Consider the following 21,376-nt stretch of genomic DNA (forward strand, 5'->3'; position numbering starts at 1 on the left):
TAATTTTTTAATTTTTTTGTTCACTTTGCATGGTGTTTTTTGTTGTTCTTGAGTTTGTGGATTTTTTCCCTCCTTGAGGCCTGTTTTTAGCCAGAATATTTAGTTTGCCTCTTTTTTTCCTTTTAACACCAGAGCCGGTTTTCAGTTGTTCGCCGTCTGTTTCTTTATTGGAGTCTTCTGAATCTTCTGGGTCCACCTCTATAAGGTTGTCACTCTCCAGCGCATCTTCATCCGATTCTGAGTCTTTGTCCGGGACTGCAATAATCTCACTCTCTCTTGCGTCTTTGGAAAGTCTAGCTGGTTTATTAGCCAGGGTTTGCTTGGAATTCTCGTTAATATCATGAATCATTACTTTAATCGATATCGCATTCGGGATGAGGTTATTTTTTAATCTTTCAGCTAGCAAGTTTGTCGCCGTTTTGCCTTCCTCCACGAGGCTTTGTGTTTTGCCTTCAGTATGTTTTTGCTGTGTGGGTGTTTTAGTTATTTCAGATTCGTTCGTTCTCACTGTTTTGATTCCTTCATTTGGTATCGCCTCTCTCCCATATGGGGCATTGTTATCGACATTGGAGTTTCTTGCTTCAGAAGAGTCGAGCTCCTCTTGAAGTCTGGGGAACTGCCCTGGAGCGGAGACAGTGCTAGGGGCAAGCGTGTGCTCCGGTAAGCGAGCTCGCGCCATGATGGACTGTTCCTCTGGTCTCAAGTCCCCAGCCATCCTAGACGGCGACATAGACTGTGCGAGCATAGAAAGCTCCCCCAGTTTTCCTTGTGAATCCGGTGTGATCGAAATGCCGGTTTTGGGGATCTTTTCACCCTCTTGCGATAGGGCTAGCATGTTTGTCTTAGTCAAAGTTACAGGTATTTTGGTGGTTGAATGAGGTGTTTGCAGGAGTTGTAAGATAGATGGAGACACCATCGGAGCCGAATCAGACTTGCTCCTCCTCTTCTTTTCCGGAGTTAGTTTTACTCCTGAGTGAGATGTATTTTTTACCTGGATGTCTTTTGAGGTTATTTTAGGACGTACCTCTGGCTCCATTTTGGTTTGACTGCGGGTCTGCAGCGGATTGTTTTCGGCAGGGAGCCCCTTTTGCTCGCAGCTCCTGCCCGAAACTATAAGTGTCTATTATGGGGTAGTAGCCTGATGGTAGGGCTAGTCAGGGTGGCTCTTTTCCTTAAATGCACAGCATGTATGAGTAGGCGCCTCAGCGCCTCAGCGCCAAACAGCCGCACAACAGCAGATGCCCTTTACCCCTATCGGGCTTAACGCCGCAAGGGTGGTAGCCTCTGTCCTATGAGGCTGCCCAGAGTCACGTGAGCGAGGTCACAAGTGCGCCGCGGCCCCGCCTTCCTCAGGAACCTCGCAATGCCGGGTAGGGAAAGCCACTTCTGCTTCTAACGAGGCTTCGTTTTCAGAAATGCACAATTCCTCCTGCTGGCTCCTTCCACTGTGTAACTGCATTCCTGTGGGTGCTGTGGCACATTCCTGAGGTAGGTATTCCAGGACTCAGTCTTCACCTGGGAGAACGGTGGTCCTTTCAAAAGTCCAGGGCAATCAGTGGGCCCCTCACTAAGGCCAGAGTTGGGCAGAGTAGTCTTGGTGGAACTGATGGGGCCCAAGGGTTTTCCTGAAGCGCAGGATATTCCATGGATGGTCCTTCCAGAGTTTGGGATCAAACATCCCCACCCTTCAACCTCATCAGCAAGATCTCTTTGGCATTTTGACGCAGGAGCTCCCAAAGCTAGCCAGTCTGAAGTGTCGTGTGTAGGTGACAGCGGGTTTCCTTGGGTAATAGTTCAGGCCTTTATACCAGAAAAGCCAAACATGCAGTGGCAGTGACTGGGCATTTATGACAATAGCTGCATGAAACAGCGAAGCCCATGGCCATTTCTGCTATCTCCTTGCCCCCTCCCTCCTCATGGGTGTTCTTTGCATGCGTCCCTTCTGTTGTCTGTCTTCTCTCTTTATTCGCTCTGCACCTTTTTTCCCAGTGACACAGCCAGAACAGCCAGAACTGCTGGCTTCGTCTATGCTCATGTTTGAATTCTTGAATACTTTTGTTCATCCGAAACCTAAAATAGGAAAGCTCACAGTGGACTCAGTCCAGGTTTCCCAAGATTCGCGTGGCCTTTCCACAAGCATGCTGCTAAACTCAGTTACCATGACTGGCACTTACTTATTTTATTTATTTATTGCTCATTTGTAATGCGCCTATACACAAGTGTTTCGAGGTGCAACCATGCAGGGAGGGGAGACAAGGGGGACACAGATAAACGATCTTCAAGGCATGGTGCAGTCGGATCGTGCAAGTGCTCAGACAGGTGAAGGCGGGGGAAGGGGGGGTGATAAGGTGCAGGGTGGTGGTGGAGGGCGGGAGCAAGTGCACCCAGTCAGAGAGCTGGGGTAAGTGCTGAAAGCACTTGGACCGGCGGACGTACTGCTGCTTTCCGAGTGGTGGTACGGCAGTGTTAATCACCCCCTTAAAGTCACTGGCAAACAAACGTCCCGTAATCCCCACGCTTGCTTAATGCTAGTACATAAAACCCCCGAAATACGTCCTCCATTTGTTCTGGATGCCCCTTTTTGGAAGATAAGATGACCATCCGAGACTAGGTCCTCCATCACACAGGTTTCTTGTAAACATACAATCGTGTAACCATTGAACATTTCCATCACAATCAGGTTCTGGGTTAACTCTCCAAACCCCCTAACATTCCATGTGGCTACGTTAAGCTTTTGAGTATTTGGTGCATGAAGGTGTTCCCCCACAATTAGCAGATGTTTTTGTACTCTGGCATTGAGTGTCACCGACTAGCCATGGGCCAAAGGGTAGAAATAACCATAAACCAGTCTACTTTGTTGTTATCAAATCTGGGTAAGCAGTTTTCGCCCTTCACCCTTTCAACTCCCTGTGGGCATATACACTTTCTCCCCAGTTGTAACCCCACTCCCCAAAATTCAGTTGCCCCTGTGAAATCCTTGGAAACAGCGTTAAACCCCATACTCCAAGTTTTTTGTCTTTCTGAAAATACATGTTTGAATACTAATTTCAAACTAGAATTAATAATACAGTAGTTTGGGCCCTTTTTATCCGGGAATTAAACTCTGTCCAAGTCCACAGAATACAAGGCCCTTAGGTTCTGGATTTCAGCAACGATTAACAAGACGTTGCTTCTGTTGAAACACGTGGAATGACCTTGACCAAGAGTGTGCGTTAGCATAAATTGAAAACTTCTCGTCCTATTTAGGCCCGTCTCCCACTTCCTACCTTGCAAGTTACAAAAAGTAGTGTGGTTGGCTTTAGACCCCTCAGGCAGAATAATACTGTTTACCCCCCATTTCACTGGAGGAGTCGGTAATTTATTCGCTGGACCAATTACTAAACTGTTGCACTTCTGTTTTACCAGCCACATAGCTGGTCTTATACTCCTCCTGTGGTGGAATATGCATACGTTTTATTAAGTCACCTAGATTCACACCCCTGTTCCATCTTTCTGCATCTTTAGAACCACCCTGTATGTTAGGATGGACACACAGCGGGTTCTGCAAATAGCGATCTCTAAACCCTGCGGGTTCCATCCTTACCTCAACCCTTTTCCCCAAACATTTGTGAGCCCACACTATTCGAGGGATTACCACTGTACAATCTGTGTGTTCCGGGATAACCTCGAGACCCCTCGGTGCCATAACTATGGCATTCCGCTCTAATACTGATTGGTTATACCCTGACCTTAGTCCTTCGTTGAGTTGCAAATCCTTGACAAGCCAAAAGCAACCTTCCCTCCAATAGCTGATTCACACACTCTCAATGCAGCAGATCTCTGTTCCCCAGTTCTTATATCAGGAATCAGTGCCTGTTTCTGGAGCCTAGAATCAACTGCAGGTGCATTCTCTGTCTGTGTGGACCGACTATTTGGGCCAAAAAGATCTAACCCTGTTTGCGTTTCCATGCTTACCATGATATCGATCCTTTCCCCCCTTCTCTATTTCTGAGGGAGTAACTTTATCAGTTATAGCAGTGCCTCTTTGTTTTTCATCCTGGTGTATCTAATCAGTTTGTATTGTACAAGTAACACATCCTGTAACAGAGTTTTTCAAGGGATTATCAACACTCTTGAGTTGATCCAAATTGCAGGCCATGTTACCCATTAACCCTTCATTCGCCGGCGCTAAGGGTCCAGTCCCCAATGTGGATTGCGTACCTTTCTTCCTACCCCTTGATGATTCAGTTATTATTCAAAAAAATTAAAGTGAATTTATGGTTCTTTAGTAACGTGCATGCAATGGATGGGGTTTGCAGAGATCAAATAATCGAACCAACTCAAAAAGATGGCAAAGGTTGCTGTTTTAGTAACAATTCTCTGAAACAGGGAAGTTACAACGGACATCAAAGGACGTTCGCTCAGTTCTCGACAACCTTCACATAAAAACATCCTTATATGCAAAAATATGTCCGCAGTTACGTCATACTACTTGGCAAATAAGAAAAACCTATGAGGAATTGTGATACATTCAAGGGGAACATCTATGTATACTTTCTATAAGGGCTGGGATTGTGATTGACTGTCTACTATCAGGTGCACAACTTATGCCTACCTCTAAAAACATGTCATCTTCGACACTCTTAAGTACATGGTATATCATTGGCTCTCAAACTATAAGGCTCTTCGTTATATGGCCCTCTACAATTGGTTGGCACGTTCGTGCTAGTCGGAACATTCAGTTAATTTAGCAGCACATAAACTCATTCCCAGGTGCCAGGAGGTAGACTTGACTTTACGTCCCCACCCAATTAGCCCAACATGTCTCATCACCCATGCCTTCTGCCATGCAGATTGGCCTTGCAAAGTATCCTTGTCGTTGGGAATATATGGGAGTACAGACTTTTATTATCGTTGTTCCAGGGCTCCAAGCTCAACTCTATTCCCATCCTCAGCTCACGGGACAGGAGACCATGATTCTGGTCCATTCTGCAGCATTTAAAAGTCTTAAATGAATAAAACTTGGCACTCTTGGTGTTCTTTCTTTGCCTCTCTAGAAGGCATTATTCAACCTTCTAACGTTTATTGCTTTCAAGAATAGATAACCGACCTTGGCCGCTTCTGTTTTGATGCCAGGCCAGACAGCCGTGCCAGGCTCTTCCACTTTCTTAGCTTATTCATGCTGTGACACAATTCTCGCCATTTCCTCTCCATGGGTTTCAGCTTACTAAAATTCATGACACCGATGTCCAGCTTCTATACAATGGCAGATTCGCCTGCAGTCTATTCACTACGTATAGCCAGTTTCTGTGAGCACTTAGTCTGCTTGTGTTTCAGCGTCTATACAATCATTGAACGGTTGCATTTCTATAGCCCTTCACATGCGTGCAATATTATTTTCCTCATATGAAAGTTTACTCGATTCTTAACTTCGTCATCAGTGTCCGTAAGATCCATACATACTCTTCAGCCATTATTCTCAGTGTGTCACGCTCGTCTCTTGTGATGTCACTAGCTTCTCTTTCATATTCCTTCAGGGAGTTCCTCGCTCAGATTGCCATCTCTTCAGGGATACATTCAATAGGGTTTTCACAGAGGATACCTTTTCTCCAACACTTGCTGCAGAATCGGCACAACTACTGGGGTCAAACATAGTGCAGTCTCTGACTTCCAACATTTCGGAGGTAGGTGGATGGGACTTCCTGCAGAGGAATGCAGCTGCTCCTCTACATCCCCCTCTCTGGTTGAGTCATCGACCATCTTTTCAATGGTATCCACATCTTGATATTTTCTAGAAGTGCTTCTTCGGAGTCCAAATATTCATCAGCCCCCTCTGGGTGCAAGCTGATTCAACATGTTCATCCACACTCCAGGTCATGTAGTTGCACTGTCCATTTGGATTACAGTAGACCCATCCTCCTACGTACTTCTTGTGATTATTGTGATACAGGAACCCTGTTCCTTCAGGCGTTATAATGCTAGCCTCCATGTATTTTTTAAAATCTTTATCTGTCAATTCCCTGGGTCCAAATCCTGATTCAACATCGGTCATGATCTTCATTCCTACTGCCTTCTTTGCTGTCTTCTTGCATTGGGCGATTATTATCCTGATCACACAGAATCCAAACATCACCGTGACCAATATCGCTCTAAGGATCTTAAATATCTTCGCCAACCACTGCGGAATCCATGAGAATATGGAGGTAAACCACCTGACATCCGTAATGTACTCCGTTTCGTCTTCCATCTTGTTATGCAGGTTTTTTAACAACGTTATGGCCTCTGTGAAGGTCCCATTCTCATCATCATGAGAAGGATTGAATGTGCAACAAGAAGGCCCGATTTTGGCGCAAACTCCTCCTTCCATCGCTGTGATCATGTCAAGGACACATCTGTTCTGCAGGGTCATTGGTCGTATGGCGCTCAGCTCTTCTTTGATAGCATTGAATCCCTTTATTGTGGTATTGATCATCTGCAGGAGTTCCCATCTCAAAATCTGCAACCACTTGGCATTGGCTATCATCTGGATCCCAGGCATGAAGATAGTCGTGAAGACTGAAGCAGTCTTGCTGACCAACCTGTGCTCAAAAGGAACGCATTAAATGCTTCTATTGATTTGGCTGAGAAGTAATTCTCTCTCTTGGTCTGATTGAGAAACTCAAGCAATCTTCTCTTTCTCAAATGGGCATCTGCTTTTGGAAATTCTCCAATGTTCAGGCACTCTGAGGAATCACTAATGCTGGAACATGAATGATAAGCACCAAGGAGAACGTTCCTCCCCAATGATTAAATTCAAAACCATCTGCATTGTCCACAAGGCTTTCTGGGGCCTGGGTCCAAAATACCTTCAGCTATCCAACTGCAAATACCTCCCCTCTCAAGCTCTTCGCTCCTCTTCCTCTAACTCCCTCAGGGTCAGTCATTTTTTAAAGAAACAAGCTGGGGGTAGATCTTTGTCTTTGTCTGGGGATTCCCTCTGGAACAGCCTCCTTGCCACCCTAAAACTTGAGTAGAACCATCTCCGGTCTCAGAAGCACCTCAAGACCTTCCTCTTTTCTTCTGCCTTCGCTCCCCCCTCCCCTGCTGATCTGTTCTCTCTTGGCACTGTGCACCTGGCCATCCTCTGTCCTCTGGGCCCAGGTACTTGCTCACCCGCCACCCTCCCGCACTGCCTCCTGGCCACCCCTTGAACTGGGGTCTGTATCTGTAACCATACAGCCCCCCTTTTTCTTCCTGCAGTTATCAGACCTACCCTGTCTGCTGCCTTAAACCTAGCACTTGCAAATTGCTGGCTGCACTACCACTGTTTGTTGCCTTTATTATTTATTTATTGTTATGTATCTGTTTCTCCTCTGCTTTGCACTTTCCACTTATCCCCCTTCCATGCACTTTTCCCCTCCCCCTCTCCCATGCAGTGCGCGTTCTCAATGTCACTGGGCCTAGTAAGATCGCTGTTTTGTTCTCCTCTGTTCCCCTCCCTTGCCTTGTCGGGCTCTGAAACACTTGTGCACGAGCGCGATAGAAATAAAATATCAATATCAATATCAATCCTTGGGCAGCTTCATGTAGCCTCTAGACCCACAAGCCCAATATTGATCCATCAGGACAGCTGTCCCTGCTCCCATCCTGTAAACGTCAACTGTTGTTGTTTCCAACATGATTCTTTTCATATCTTCGGAAGAACAATGTCTCACTAGCCAACGGGATCCCAGTCACAGAACCTGATTCATCTTCTACCCATGTCAGCAGTTTGGCATGCTTAGCCCATGACTTCAAACACCCATCATTTACTCTCTGTACGTCTTGTACATATTCTGGCTTCAGAAGATAAGCTGCACAGGACATCAGCCCTTCTTCCCATCCCTTCTTGGACTTCACTCGTCCATAGACTAAGACTTGAGTTTGCTCCCAACATCCAGGTGATCCAGCTATTTCTGTCACATCAGGGCAATTAATTCTCATCTCTTCAATAACCACCTCCTCCTGTCCTGTTGCAGGATAAACAAGCATATTGCTCTTCCATCCGGGTTCCTTTTCCATCTGTGTGGTCTTGATGTAGTCATCCTGGTATGGAAAAGACCATTTCGATCTCCATCATAAAGTGGCCCAACTCCATTGAAATTGTCCTCCGGTCATGCATGCTGCAAGATGGCTGAGGCACCTGGCATTGTGTTCTAGGACTTCTCTAGAAATGAAAGTTTGCACTGTATCCATGGCATAGGGTATGAGAGAGCAGACGTAGAAACTCTCCTTAGATGTTCTTTAGCCCACCTTTCTCATGTGCTGATATCACATGTTATTCCACAATTATCTAAATAGGTATTTATCCCCTCACTTTCTTCCTCTGCATTTCTCATGTGCCTCCCAAACGTTCTGTAATACTCATGAAGCAAACCAAAAGTAGATCTCACAGTGGGGAGAAACATAGGGACGTCTCCCTCAGCAGTAGTACCAACATGATGGAGAGTGTGAGAGATGAGGACGAGAAAGACAAAGGGAACAATCATGCAGACACATATTATGCATAAGATCATTGGCATCCAGCTTTCGTGCCATCCTGGTACTCGTTGCACTTGTTCTTCGCCTTGAACCGTGACACTTTCCTCTTGAATCATTTTTACTACAATTTCATCGAAATTCTTTTACACATTTAACTACAAAATCTGTTTGATAATGGTAGTAAGGAGCCTCCTTATCACTGGGCCATTTTTAGGATCCTGTAAGAAAGTGCGAACATCAACGTTTCTTCTCACCAGAGCAGGGTAAGCTTGAAGTAAGCAAAAGTCGCTGAACGTCACTGTCGTTAAGCACCATATGATTAACTGCTTAGAACAAGTATTCTCCACAAAATGAATCTGGATACTGATCTCATTTCCAATTTCTAATCAAGAACTGATATTTAGTCATGACACTGATACTTCAATGTGTTTTCCTAAAGTTAATTTCTGCCTACTGAAATTCACTGCAAGTCTTTTCACTTACTGCTAAAATATCTATAATGAGTGTCCTTTTGAATTTCAGTCCAAGATAAATAAAGAACTCTGCTGCGTCTTGAAGTCAGGTCTGTGCTCAATAACTATCATAATAATAATAATAATAATAATAATAATAATACTGCATTATTTTGTATTGGAAGCATGCAGTGGCCCTCTATTACTGCATGCGGGTGGCACTGGAAGCATGCATCAGCCTTCTAATACAGAATGCAGTATTGGAAGCATGCATTGGCCTTTAATACTGCATGCGGTATTGCAAGCATGCAGTGGCCTTCTAATACTGCATGCGGTATTGGAAGCATGCAGTGACCTTCTACTACTGTGTGCTGCACTGGAAGCATGCAGTGCTCTTCTAATTCTGCATGCGGTACTGGAAGCATACAGTGTCCTTCTAATACTGCATGCATTATTGGGTGCATGCAATGGCCTTCTAAAACTGCATGCTGTATTGGAAGCATGCAGTGCCCTTCTACTATGGCATGTGGTATTGGAAGCATGTAGTGTCCTTCCACTACTTCATGCAGTACTCAAAGCATGCATTGCCTACTAATACCGAATGCAGTATGGGAAGCATGCATTGGCCTTCTAATACTGCACAGAGTATTGGAAGCATGTAGTGGCATTCTACTACAGCATGTGGTACTGGAAGCATGCAGTGGCCTTCCAATAGTGCATGCAGTGTTGGAAGTATGCAGTGCCCTTCTACTATTGCATGCAGTACTGGAATCATGCATTGGCCTTATAATACTGAATGCAGTATTGGAAGCATGTTTGGCCTTCTAATACTGTATGCTGTGTTGGAAGCAAGAAGTGGCTATCTAATATGGCATGCAGTGTTGGAAGCATGTAGTGGCATTCAACTACTGCAGGTGGCACTGAAAGCATCTAGTGGCCTTCTAGTAAAGAATGCAGTATTGCAAACATGCGGTGGTCTTCTACTACTGCATGCGGTACTGGAAGCATGCATTGGCTTGTAATACAGAGTGCAGTATTGGAAGCATGTAGTGGCCTTGTAGTAAAGAATGCAGTATTGGAACCATGCATTGGCCTTCGAATACGGAATGCAGTATTGGAAGCATGTAGTGACATTGTACAGGAAGCATGAAGTGGCCTTGAAATACAGAATGCAGCATTGGAAGCATGAATTGACCTTCTAATGCTGCACAGAGTATTGGAAGCATGTAGTAACATTCTACTACTGCAGGTGGTACTGGAAGCATGTAGTGGCCTTCTAATATGGAATGCAGTATTGGAAGCATGTAGTGGCCTTCTAGTAAAGAATGCAGCATTGAACGCATGTGGTGGTCTTCTACTACTGCGTGCAGTACTGGAAGCATGCATTGGCTTGTAGTACAGAATGCAGTACTGGAAGCATGTAGTGGCCTTGTAGTAAAGAATGCAGTATTGGACGCATGCAGTGGTCTTCTACTACTGCGTGCAGTACTGGAAGCATGTATTGGCTTGTAATACAGAATGCAGTATTGGGACCATGCATTGGCCTTCGAATACGGAATGCAGTATTGGAAGCATGTAGTGACATTGTACAGGAAGCATGAATTGGCCTTGAAATACAGAATGCAGCATTGGAAGCATGAATTGGCCTTCTAATGCTGCATGTAGTATTGGAAGCATGTACTAACATTCTACTACTGCAGGTGGTACTGGAAGCATGTAGTGGCCTTCTAGTAAAGAATGCAGTAATGGAAGCATGCAGTGGTCTTCTACTACTGCATGCAGTACTGGAAGCATACATTGGCCTTCTAATATGGAATGCAGTATTGGAAGCATGCATTGGCCTTCTAATATGGAATGCAGTATTGGAAGCATGCATTGGCCTTCAAATACGGAATGCAGTATTGGAAGCATGCATTGGCCTTCTAATACTGCATGCAGTATTGGAAGCATGTAGTGGCCTTCTGGTAAAGAATGCAGTATTGAACGCATGCAGAGGTCTTCTACTACTGCATGCAGTATTGGAAGCATGTAGTGGCCTTCTAGTAAAGAATGCAGTATTGAACGCATGCAGTAGTCTTCTACTACTGCATGCAGTACTGGAAGCATGCATTGGCATGTATTACAGAATGTAGTATTGGAAGCATGCATTGGCCTTCGAATACGGAATGCAGCATTGGAAGCATGAATTGGCCTTCTAATACTGCATGTAGTATTGGAAGCATGTAGTGACATTCTAATACTGCATGTGGTGTTGGAAGCATGGATTGGACTTCTAATACTGCATGTAGTATTGGAAGCATGTATTGGCCTTCTAATACTGCATGCAGTATTGGAAGCATGCAGTGGCCTTCTGATAGTGCATGTGGTGTTGGAAGTATGGATGCAGTATTGGAAGCATGGATTGGCCTTCTAATGCTGTATGTAGTATTGGAAGCATGCAGTGGCCTTCTGATAGTGCATGTGGTGTTGGAAACATGCATTGGCCTTGTAATACAGAATGCAGCATTGGAAGCATGAATTGGCCTTCTAATACTGCATGTGGTGTTGGAAGCATGTAGTGACATTCTACTACTGCATGTGGTACTGGAAGCATGTAGTGGCCTTCTAATATGGATGCAGTATTGGAAGCATGTAGTGGCCTTCTAGTAAAGAATGCAGCATTGAACGCATGTGGTGGTCTTCTACTACTGCGTGCAGTACTGGAAGCATGCATTGGCTTGTAATACAGAATGCAGCATTGGAAGCATGAATTGGCCTTCTAATGCTGCATGTAGTATTGGAAGCATGTAGTAACATTCTACTACTGCATGTGGTACTGGAAGCATGTAGTGGCCTTCTAATATGGATGCAGTATTGGAAGCATGTAGTGGCCTTCTAGTAAAGAATGCAGCATTGAACGCATGTGGTGGTCTTCTACTACTGCGTGCAGTACTGGAAGCATGCATTGGCTTGTAATACAGAATGCAGTACTGGAAGCATGTAGTGGCCTTGTAGTAAAGAATGCAGTATTGGACGCATGCAGTGGTCTTCTACTACTGCGTACAGTACTGGAAGCATGTATTGGCTTGTAATACAGAATGCAGTATTGGGACCATGCATTGGCCTTCGAATACGGAATGCAGTATTGGAAGCATGTAGTGACATTGTACAGGAAGCATGAATTGGCCTTGAAATACAGAATGCAGCATTGGAAGCATGAATTGGCCTTCTAATGCTGCATGTAGTATTGGAAGCATGTACTAACATTCTACTACTGCAGGTGGTACTGGAAGCATGTAGTGGCCTTCTAGTAAAGAATGCAGTAATGGAAGCATGCGGTGGTCTTCTACTACTGCATGCAGTACTGGAAGCATACATTGGCCTTCTAATATGGAATGCAGTATTGGAAGCATGCATTGGCCTTCTAATATGGAATGCAGTATTGGAAGCATGCATTGGCCTTCAAATACGGAATGCAGTATTGGAAGCATGCATTGGCCTTCTAATACTGCATGCAGTATTGGAAGCATGTAGTGGCCTTCTGGTAAAGAATGCAGTATTGAACGCATGCAGTGGTCTTCTACTACTGCATGCAGTATTGGAAGCATGTAGTGGCCTTCTAGTAAAGAATGCAGTATTGAACGCATGCAGTAGTCTTCTACTACTGCATGCAGTACTGGAAGCATGCATTGGCATGTATTACAGAATGTAGTATTGGAAGCATGTATTGGGTTGTAATACAGAATGTAGTATTGGAAGCATGCATTGGCCTTCGAATACGGAATGCAGCATTGGAAGCATGAATTAGCCTTCTAATACTGCATGTAGTATTGGAAGCATGTAGTGACATTCTAATACTGCATGTGGTGTTGGAAGCATGGATTGGCCTTCTAATACTGCATGTAGTATTGGAAGCATGTATTGGCCTTCTAATGCTGTATGTAGTATTGGAAGCATGCAGTGGCCTTCTGATAGTGCATGTGGTGTTGGAAACATGCATTGGCCTTGTAATACAGAATGCAGCATTGGAAGCAGGAATTGGCCTTCTAATACTGCATGTGGTGTTGGAAGCATGTAGTGACATTCTACTACTGCATGTGGTACTGGAAGCATGTAGTGGCCTTCTAATATGGATGCAGTATTGGAAGCATGTAGTGGCCTTCTAGTAAAGAATGCAGCATTGAACGCATGTGGTGGTCTTCTACTACTGCATGCAGTATTGGAAGCATGTAGTGACATGCATGTGGTGTTGGAAGCATGGATTGGCCTTCTAATACTGCATGTAGTATTGGAAGCATGTATTGGCCTTCTAATACTGCATGCAGTATTGGAAGCATGCAGTGGCCTTCTGATAGTGCATGTGGTGTTGGAAGCATGTAGTGGGCTTCTAATATGGATGCAGTATTGGAAGCATGCATTGGCCTTCTAATACTGCATGCAGTATTGGAAGCATGTAGTGACATTCTAATACTGCATGTGGTGTTGGAAGCATGCATTGGCCTTCTAATGCTGCATGCGGTTACAGCATGCAGTATTGGAAGCATGCATCGGCCCTGTAATACTGCATGCAGTGTTGGAAGGATGCATCGGCCCTGTAATACTACATGCAGTGTTGGAAGCATGCATTGGCCGTGTAATACTGCATGCAGTGTTGGAAGCATGTAGTGGCCTGTAGGCAGAGACGTTTTTATGGGAGGGCAAACGGGGCACTTGCCCAGGGCCCCCACCTAGGAGGGGGCCCCACAAGGCTGGCTGGTGTGAAGAAGTAATTTTCCATTGTTCACCAGTCTTAAATAGCACACATCAGGATGTTTTATGGGGTGCTGCTATGCTCTAAATCCATTGCCTTTCTGTTTTGGCAAGTGCATTCGGGTTTGATCAATTCATCATGTATTGCTTTCTGTGTTCACTGTGGTATACATAGGTTGTGTGTTCCTTATGGCACACACTCTAGTATTCTTTCCTTCCTGTGGGAATTATGTTGATCATGTGCAACAGGCAATGGTGAAATGCATATTGATAAATTGAGTGCCACAATGGTTCAGAAGTTAGCTCAGTGTGTGAAGCACCCATTGCAGAGATATGTGTTCATATGCAAAATTAGAATATCACATTCCAGGAAGGCTGGCTGAGCCTTTCCGATGTTTGAAGTTTATAAACCTGCCTGCATATGTACTTGCTTTTGCAGATCAGCATCTGCTATAATCAGCAATATACCTGCACAAGATAGGGGTTGCAATAAAAAAAACTCATCCGTATGGTGAAGGTCTAGAAATTGGTTTGTTCAGATGGGGTGTTGTAAAACCTAGGCAATCGCCTCCAACGATGGCATAAACTGTTAGTCCAATAGGCGAATAAGTATCCAAATTCAACACTATGGAACAACAGCGTTCATGCTTGTATCCTGGATTTGCCAGCAGATGATACAGTGATCCTGGTCAAATCATCTACTATATCTTACATTACTGTTCTGTCTTCTGTGAGGTTTGCCTTCTTGCATACTGCTGGTATCGTTGAGCCCATTACTTGATCTTTCTTCTTATGTAGGCCATTTTGGGTGGAAGGGTTGGTAGACAGAAGAGAGTGGACCATATGTAGCAGGCCTCAGGCAAGCATATTTTAAGGTCTGCTTGTTTGACATAAAAAACAGTTTGCTTTTTGGTCAAATTCAAGGGTTTTTATGCACGTTTATAAATGAAAATGTCAATTTATATTGCACACCGCAGGCATTTGTTCCTTTGATATCTAATGGCAACACTATTTGAAAAGCATATCCCACTTCCAATCTCAGTCTGTCTCGATAAAGACACCTTCCTGGTAGCTTCTAATCTGCCTCCACTATCCATGCTACCGTATGTGTAGCGTTCTCCTTCCTTGCAATTGGTGGTCTCTATCCATGCCTGAGCACCTTTGCCTTCTGTGAGGCGGCTAATGTGAGTTCTCTGTCTGTTATGGGTTACATGTACCTTTTACATACGGTCCTGCATTAATGCTACAGGCTGCACACCTTCCCGGATTCTATTGATAAAAAGTATCCTGTTTCTATACTAGAAGAGAAGTAACCTCTTCCTAGACTGCTAATGTTGGTCTTCAAATGCTACTTGTTTATCATTCTGATTAGAGCCAGAATGAAGAGGGTAAGGGGTCATAAAAGGGAGTAAACCTGCTTATTATGGTGCGAGACAGCATATCAACCAATAGGTTGTGAGCGCAACGGGTGGGGGGCGTGATCAGTATTCTGGATCCCTTAATTCCTTTGGTTTGGAGGAGGGGGCCCCAAATAAGTCTGTGCCCAGGGCCCCAAAAGTGCTTAAGATGGCACTGCCTGTAGATTCGTTTCTGGTCCATACGAGTAATTGCCGTGATCTTTAACTCCTAACCATGAGACCACATGAACATGTGTTATTTCAGGTGGGGCCACCTAAGCCACAGTGAGTGCCCTGGTGTGCAGTGAATGCCCGCCTGCAGGGGGTTGCATTTACAGGTACCACATGTGACTGGAGCTGCCCTTTAAGTGCTTACAAGGTCCTCATTCGCCGGCGTTAAGGAAATGAAATCTGTTTTTTTTCATGCCCTTGACAAGTCTCTCATATTTTTATCTATCCCCAGATAAGAGATTACAATAAACAAAGGAACATTGAATGGGCACCCCCTCTCTGCCCCCCCTAGTTTCCCAAGACTGGAAGCACGCTTCCGGAAGTGGCACGGTTTACCAAAACCTGCGCACACATCCAGATTGGGGGCACTGCCAGTAGCTCACCTGGGCACACTCTGCGCCTGGCTCGGGCCTATAAATACAGGCGCCAAACCGGGGAATTCCTTAAAGACTCCTGCCCCAGAATCAGGATGGGGACCGCGCCACGCCTGCTCCCGATGCTCCTGCTCCTCGCCCTGAGGGCGCCGCACACAACTGGTAAGAGCAGGGCTTCTAAGAGTTATAATGCAGCAGGTCGCATGATCTGACACTGTGACACCTATGTCCCGATACATGGTTTAATGGAGTTTCCTTCATAAACCACCAATGCACGCGCAACGGGAAGGTTCCGCACGATTTAGAGTAATGCAGACCCCCATCTAATACCCCCACCCTTCTGTAGTCTCATAGGACTCCATGGCGAAATGGCAAATGGCCAATAACATGTCACGCGGTAATGCTTTTGTGTGGCGGTAATTAACTCCACCCAGAAGCAGGCGCGCATGCAGAGGGTGCATTGTGATACTGGCAGCGAGTCGCAAGTGAACACGCATCAGCGCCCCCCCCGCCCCCGGAGTAGTGTACATGAGTGCGCCTCGATTTATATCAAAACAATTCCCATATAAATCAAGATCCAAGAAATCACTCACAGAATCTTTTCGCCAATAAACATTGTTGCAAACATGTGACTGTTATGTAAAACACACACAACGTGTGCAAAACACAGACAGATATGTTGCACTGGCTTTTTGAAATAATACAGGTGAGAGAAAACCATGAATCGGGAAGCAAAGGTTCTCTGACCCTGCAGCAATGTCCTGACCCTGCATTAATGTCCGATCATCTCTGACCGCGCAGCAATGTCCCATCATCTCTGACCGCGCAGCAATGTCCGGTCATTTCTGACCGCGCAGCAATGTCTAGTCATCTCTGACCCTGCACCAATGTCCGGTCATTTCTGACCGCGCAGCAATGTCTAGTCATCTCTGACCCTGCACCAATGTCCGGTCATTTCTGACCGTGTAGCAATGTCTGGTCATCTGTGACCCTGCAGCAATGTCCGGTCCTTTCTGACCGTGCAGCAATGTCTGATCTTCTCTGAGGCTGCAGCAATGTCCGGTGGCCCCTGCAGCAATGTCCGGCCATCTCTGACCCTGCAGCAATGTCCGGTCATCTCTGACCACGCAGCAATGTCTGGTCATCTGTGACCCTGCAGCAATGTCCGGTCATTTCTGACCGTGTAGCAATGTCTGGTCATCTGTGACCCTGCAGCAATGTCCGGTCCTTTCTGACCGTGCAGCAATGTCTGATCTTCTCTGAGGCTGCAGCAATGTCCGGTGGCCCCTGCAGCAATGTCCGGCCATCTCTGACCCTGCAGCAATGTCCGGTCATCTCTGACCACGCAGCAATGTCTGGTCATCTGTGACCCTGCAGCAATGTCCGGTCATTTCTGACCGTGTAGCAATGTCTGGTCATCTCTGACCCTGCAGCAATGTCCGGTCATTTCTGACCGTGTAGCAATGTCTGGTCATCTGTGACCCTGCAGCAATGTCCGGTCATTTCTGACCGTGTAGCAATGTCTGGTCATCTCTGACCCTGCAGCAATGTCCGGTCATTTCTGACCGTGTAGCAATGTCTGGTCATCTGTGACCCTGCAGCAATGTCTGGTCATCTCTGACCGTGTAGCAATGTCTGGTCACCTCTGACCCTGCAGCAATGTCCGGTCATTTCTGACCGTGTAGCAATGTCTGGTCATCTGTGACCCTGCAGCAATGTCTGGTCATCTCTGACCGTGTAGCAATGTCTGGTCACCTCTGACCCTGCAGCAATGTCCGGTCATTTCTGACCGTGTAGCAATGTCTGATCTTCTCTGAGGCGGCAGCAATGACTCTTCATACAACCATCACTCAGGCGTTCAGAAAGGCTAAGGAACATCTTATTCATGCTAAAGAAAAACAAAAGCACTTCGCCGACCAGCATCGGAAAAAGGCCCCAGACTATCAAGTAGGAGGCCATGTTTGGTTAGCCGCCAAATACGTACCCATCAAAGGGACCCGGACCTTCCATCCTCGATATTTGGGACCCTATACCATCAAGGCAATTATCAACCCAGCAGCCGTCAAATTGGATTTACCACCTAATCTACAAATCCATCCGGTATTCCATGTGTCCCTCTTAAAACCAATGCAACCCGGTACACGAATCAAGACACCACCTCAACCTATACTAATAGATGGAGAACCAGAATTCGAAGTCAAGGGCATCCTGGACTCTAAGTACTCTAGAGCCAAGTTGTACTATCTTGCGACTGGAAGGGGTTTGGGCCTTAAGTTAGATCCTGGGAAACCAGTGAGAACATCCATGCACCACATCTGATCAAGAAGTTTCATCAGAACTTCCCAACTAAACCTGGATCAGGCAGGAGACACACCTTGGGAGGGGCCTTGGGGGGGAGTGCTGTCAAGACTCTCAGCCCTGATCCCCACTCGCAAGCCCATTAACCAGGTGGAATCAGGGCTTGGATCACTAATAAGGCCTGGCATCCACTTCTCAGGCCCTCTTGGGGCCAGGCTCATCAGTAAGGAAAGACATCTGCTTGAGGAACTACTTTATTTAGGCTTTCAGCCAACATGGATGCATCCACATATCTTGGTTCCTAGAACCAAGCTATGCGGTCTAGTATTTTGGGTGTGGTGGCCTAGGGACTACTTTACCTGGACTACTTTACAGTGGCTATTTAAACCACACCCGAACAAGACAACACACTTTGTGTTACTTTGCTTCTAGCAACGTGACGCTCACCGTGTCCAGCTTTCTCACGAGCCTGGTGTATTCCGGACCTGCAGAAAAACCAAGAACATTGTTAGCAGCAGAATCTTACCTGCATTCATCATCCTTCACTGCTCGCAGCTCCTGGGCAGCTCTGTTGGTGGAGTTCACCGCCTGGATTGAAGGACCTGAGAAAAGGAGAAAGACATAATTAAAGGAGGTAGTGGAGACATTACAATCACAAAGCGCTTAAAGACTTACCTGTTTGGTTGCTTTTCGGCCGGCATAGCTCCGGAACTCCATCTGCGCTGGGAACTCACCGTGATCTACGAAAAGAGAAAAGCACAGGTCAGTGAGGACAAGACATCGCTGCTCTACGCAAAGCGCCTCCTTACCGCATCATAGCGCCATAGCGCGCCATCATCTCCCGGTGAGAACCAGCATATCCAGTTCTCCAAGCGGACAATCCACGCTCCTAGGGAGATAAAAAAGAGACATTTAGAACAGAGAAAAGGCATGCAAGAATGACAACGCCATCAATTGCAATAAGACCTACCTGAAAGACACTACAAGGGCTGTAGGCAGTGAAGTAACTGGACTGTCCGCGCCCACAAAAGGCAACGCGCCCCTGCCCAGAGAGCAGGACGGAGAGCCCACCAATTCTGACAACCAGGCGGAATCCCATTGACACCGAGACCACACCAGGGAATCATTAGGAAGGGCACCAGCGACCAACTGGCTGGGTGGTGTCCCTGTGGATACCAGGTGAGCGTAACAGTCATCCCTACGCAGGTCTACTCCTCCTTTGAATGCCTGGTCTGCAGGATTTCTATCTCTCCTGACCTCTCTCTATCTGTGGCCACCATCTACAGGCCACCAGGCCAGGTCGCCCTCTTCCTCTCTGCATAGGCTGACCTCTCATCTTCTCTCCTTGCCTCTACCTCGCAACTTCTCCTACTTGGAGACCTCAACATCCATCGTGATGCTTCCAGTCCCTCCTCTGGGCTCTTTCGCAACCTCTGTGACACTCTCTCTCTTTCTATTCTATCCTCTGGTCTGACACACTCTGCCGGGCACACCTTGGATTTTCTCATCTCCTCTGACATCCCCCTCTCTAACACTCTCACCACTCCTCTCTCTTGGACTGACCACGTTGTGCTCTCCTCCCACCCAACACTCTCTGTCCCCCAGATGAAGCCTACCTCAGCACTGCCACCAACCTTCTCGGCCATCCGGTCCATTAAGCGTGTGTCAGTGGAGTCCTTTGCTGCTACTTTCTCTCCTCCTCCTACTCCTGCAGCGGACTCACACTCTGACACAGCCCTCTCTAGCCTGCATCTTGCTATCACTAACACTTTTGATGTCCTTGCCCCTGTCATGAGAATCCACCTGAAGCCTACCTCCAATTGCAACTCTTGGTATGGCTCCGACCTCGCCACACTACACGCAAGTGTAGGATGGCTGAGAGAAAATTGAGGGCATCTGGTACATCCTCTGACAAACTGGTATGCCGCCTGATCCAAAGGCAGTACAAACTCTCTGTCCACGCCAAGAAGAGAGCACACATCCAAGCCTGCGTCTCTGTGGCATCTAACAACTCGCCCGAACTCTTCAAAATCTGAAAGAATCTGGCCAATTCTACTGCAGTCTCCACCTTTTCTGTTCCCTCCCAGGCCCTCTGCATGGTTCTGGTCTCTCACTTCTCAACTAAAACACAGGACATCCTGTCCTCTCTCTCCTCCACTCTTTCTTCTTCCTCTCCCTCTATCTCTCCAGGCCCTCTTCTGGCTGCTTCTCCCTCTCCTCCTCCTTTCTCCTCTTTTTCTGTGATCACTCGTAATGACGTTTGTAGACAAGTCCGATCTATGAAAGTGTCATCCAAGCAGGTGCTCCACTGCTCCTCCAGAACCATCAAGGAACACATTCACACCCTCGCTCCAGTCTTGGCCATTTTCTGTAATCTTTCTTTTGCCACCTGCACTTTCCCCTCCTCCTTAAGCACTCCCTTGTGCATCCCCTCCTGAAGAAACCGTCCGCCTATCCTTCTTGTCGGGCAAACTACCGCTCGATCTTTATCACTCCTTTCTTGGGCAAACTCTTGGAAGAGTTGGCCATCTCCCAGCTCACTCTCCCCATTGAATCTGTTGGTTGTCTCCATGACCATCATTCTGGCTTCAGAGCAGCCACAGACATGGAAATTGCTCTCCTAAACACCCCTCGCAGACCTGCTCACTAATGTTGATTCTAGCCTTCTTTCTGTCCTCGTCCTCCTTGCTCTTTCCGTCTACTTTTGACACAGTCAACCATGCCATCCTGATCAATCGTCTCCATGAGAACCTGGGTGAAGAGAGGGTTTCAAGAATGCCCCTTCTCACCCCCAGATTGATGACAGGGCGAAGTGCCAGAAACGCTTGCAGCCACCCATCTTATTTCGGACGAATGCCGAGTGCACCAATGATTGACAAATACACAGAAAGGTATCCTCTCAGCCAGCCATACAGAACAAACACAATACATGTCATCACAGGTATAGGAGAAGAAACAGAGATCGTGGACGGAAATACCTTCATGGACAGTCTTGTTTAAACACCAAGAAACCACTCTGCTGACATCATTAGTGACACCACGACATAGCAACGTCAGACATGAAGCACATTCACAGTCCTGCACTACATTACACAAACACACATACGCATACACGTAGAACATGCTTACACAGTTCTATAGCTAGAGTTAGAGCCATATACATACTCTCAAAGCTTTATTATTTTTCTCATTAGCCAAATGCCGTAATGCAGAACGGCAAGGCAACACGAGATCCTGAGCAAGCTTGCAGATGCTTATAGCAATAAGCCTATGGAATTGCAGGAGTATATATGGAGCCTGGTAGGACCATGTGCAACTAACGTATAGATAACTTAGTATAATACGAACAATGCAGAAACCGCATTAAACGCTTTAGGAAAATAACAGAAGGCCTCAAGTCACCGAGCATTAGACGAGA

Source organism: Ambystoma mexicanum, chromosome 8, assembly GCF_040938575.1.
Source record: "Ambystoma mexicanum isolate Mex_15411 chromosome 8, UKY_AmexF1_1, whole genome shotgun sequence".
Classification (NCBI taxonomy): Eukaryota; Metazoa; Chordata; class Amphibia; order Caudata; family Ambystomatidae; genus Ambystoma; species Ambystoma mexicanum.